Below are 3,408 nucleotides of genomic sequence, written 5' to 3' on the forward strand. Positions count from 1 at the left end.
TTTCAAATATTCACATAAAGAGTAATCAATGTACTTAGAAACAATTAGGAAATAAGCATCTCATTTACCATTAAAATAAGAAATCAGATATAATAACAAATACTAAAAAATGATGTATGTATGTAGGTAATTATTTTTGATTATTCGTTATATTTTTATATGTTTTTTCTCTAGAGTGTTATTTTATTATATTTAATAAGTTCTTAAATTAAATAGAGAAAGTACAAATTTGTGTGCTCTATAACCCAATGCTACAAAAAATACTGAAGTAAAAATACATGATAGGTCATGTTATTTTTCAGGTAGGTTTTGCCGAGTGAAGTAAGAATCGAGATACGAAATTTTTGTCACACACTCACAATCTTGGTTTACTGTTTTACTGTTTACTGGTTTTCCGCACTTATAAGCTTGTAACTCAGTGGAATATATACCGAGTTTAGACCTTTCGAATGATATATGAATATAAACTTTTAGAAAACTTAAGAGATCTGTATGTATTTTCTGTGTTAATTTTTTTCGTCTTTTTTCAAATTTGGCAAAGTTTTCACGCACTATTTTATAAAGCAAATATACTACTCCTGAATGGATGCAAAATTAGGATTTAATATATAATGATTTTTACTTTAAAAAATCGGGGGAAAGTTATTCAACCTTTCATAGAAATCTTAGAAAAAATTTAACTACGAGGCAATCAGACGAATACAGTTATTTATTGTATCCAAAGTTGGTAACAAGTTGATAAGTTTTTATTATTTCTCATATTTTTTTTTATTTTTTCGAATACAAAGGATATGATCATTCTTTTTCGCTTTATTCCGTATTCGAAAAATTATATGTTTCAATGGACACATCGATTTGAATACATAATTTAGATTTAGATAATATTTTTAGCAATAAATTCGAAAGCATAAGGCACATGAACTTTAAATTTGGTATGCAGACATATCTATCGCAGGAGTTTATAGTAAGGTATATATCAAATAAAACACCTCTTTGAGGTAAAATTTTCGAGTGACGAAAGGTGAACTAAATAGAAACACAAAATTTATGATATCAATTTCGTGACGAAAATTATACGCATTTTTTAACTGCCTTTGAAACGTACGGAAAATCTTTTTTTATTTATTCGGAACTTTTTTTTTTTAATAAAATTATAGGTCACTGTCTAACAAAAAGAAATAAATCACAAATTCAAAGATTTTTTTAATCAGAATTTGTAAAAATTTTTTTAGTAAACATTTTTGAATGCCACTAATTCATTAAAAGGTGCAAGTTTTAAATGCCTAAAAAATACCATTGTTTTTTTGTTTTTTTTTTGACGGAGAATACGTCTTACTTTACGATATGGAGGCTATGCTGAAATGTTGTAGTTGTAATTTTTAGAGCTTCACGAAAACGCTTATTGCACGAGAACTAATGAAGCGGTTTCAAAGAAAAGTGTGGCGTTTCAAGGATAAAATTCCAAACCTATCGACAGATTCATTTTTGTAAGTAACCGATTCGGTTTGTGACGTAAAAAAACGGTAAACATTGGCTTATTTTGGGGTCAATTTTGAGCCTTTAAAGTGCTCCAGCAGCTTATGATTGGCAGATATAACTTTCAATTTCGGGATATAGATTCATCGGAACAGTAGAAATATTATCGTGTACAGATTTTATATAAATTCAACAAATATTGNGTGACGTAAAAAAACGGTAAACATTGGCTTATTTTGGGGTCAATTTTGAGCCTTTAAAGTGCTCCAGCAGCTTATGATTGGCAGATATAACTTTCAATTTCGGGATATAGATTCATCGGAACAGTAGAAATATTATCGTGTACAGATTTTATATAAATTCAACAAATATTGAGCATTTTAAGGCAAATATTTATTGGAAAAATTTGCAAAATTTTTTTTATTACCAAAATGCTCGAAACCCGCTGGAATGACTTTGTTTTTGTTTTCTTTAGTCAAAAATTCAAGAGCTTTTCTTTCGTTTGGTTTATGGGAAGTATTGGTTGATATCTTCTAAGCAAGGACGTGAACCGGATGAAAAATTTGGTCGGTTCGGTTCAGCGGTTCGAACCGTTTTTGCACTTTTGGATTGGTTTGTCGAAGCGGTTTTTTTGGTCTTTGAACCGGGGTTTTGGTTCGGTTCAACGGTTCGAAAAACAAAAAAATAACGGGCAAGTTTAAGTGTCAAGTGCAACAACGCGCAAGGTTAAGGGTCAAGTGTCTGTCAAATGAGATGGGTTGCCTTTACATTTGATATTGTCACATGGTAAACAAACACGGTAGGTATTACCATGTTTAACAAAAAGAAAAAAAAAAGTGGGTACATTTATCTATTGAAAAGGGGTCGAGCCAAAAATGCAGGGTGTGGATGAAGCGTAACACAGCACGTGGGCGATCCCGTGTGCCTAACCACTCCCACATCAAGACCGTAGTGCGCGATATCGCATCCTTCAAGAGGTGACCCTTTTTCCACAGAACACTACGGATCTAGACACGGAGGGAGTCAAATCTTCCCTCTCCCCCTAATCCAGGGTGTCATGCGTCACCGTGCCCATTGGATGGTTTGCAGTCAGGGGGCTTTCCGACTGTATTCTAAGGGCGCCTCCCGGATACCTGTCCGCCTCCGGGAGTAACGGTGGACTTGCTGCGGCAAAGGGCTCTGCCGTAGTCGACCGTTCTTTTCCCCTTCAACTTTTTACGGTCACCGAAAGGTCTCATCTGAGTAGGTGACCAAAGACACAGATGATGAATAATTTTAAAAGAGCCTCGGGTCCCCGCACGGGTATAAGTGCTGCCGTCGGGCACGGCAAGAAAACGAAGTCCAAAACCTCGGAAACCGCTTTGACGGCACCGATTGGACCTAAACGGTCCCACCAAACCTCTTTCAGGTCACCTGCACCGTCTGAGGGAAAAGCTATACCCCCTGTGGGCAAGCCTACCCCCGAAGACACCGGTATGAGCAAACCCCCCGAGGGAAGTTCTAAACCGGTGGAAGGCACGCAGGCGGCCCGTCTCCCTAGGCCCGTTCCGGGCACTCCACAACAGGCCAAGGACGTGGGCGCAAAGTCCTCTACGGACAGGCCCTCGACGTCCGAGCCTGCACCTTGCGCAATTTCCGCGTCAGCAGAGTCGGGGACAAATGACTCGCATCAGCGCCCCTGCTGCTCCAAAGCCTTAAAGAAGGTTGCTCCATCCATCAGGGCTCAACGGGACCGTAGAGCTGCGCCGGAAATCATCGACAAGCTCGGAACCATCCCCGAAAATGAGCTGACGGTGGAGCAAAAAACCAAATTAGAATGGGCAAAAGGGATTCTCGCCGCTAGAAGCAAGCGCAAAACAGGAAATAGCGGCGGGACTCACACCACCAACACCTCGAAAAGACATCGATCTTTGGATAACACCTCGAGTGAAT

This window comes from Rhagoletis zephyria, unplaced genomic scaffold (assembly GCF_001687245.7).
Source record: "Rhagoletis zephyria isolate East Lansing unplaced genomic scaffold, Rhagoletis_zephyria_1.1 Rzeph_scaffold_00879, whole genome shotgun sequence".
Taxonomy (NCBI): Eukaryota; Metazoa; Arthropoda; class Insecta; order Diptera; family Tephritidae; genus Rhagoletis; species Rhagoletis zephyria.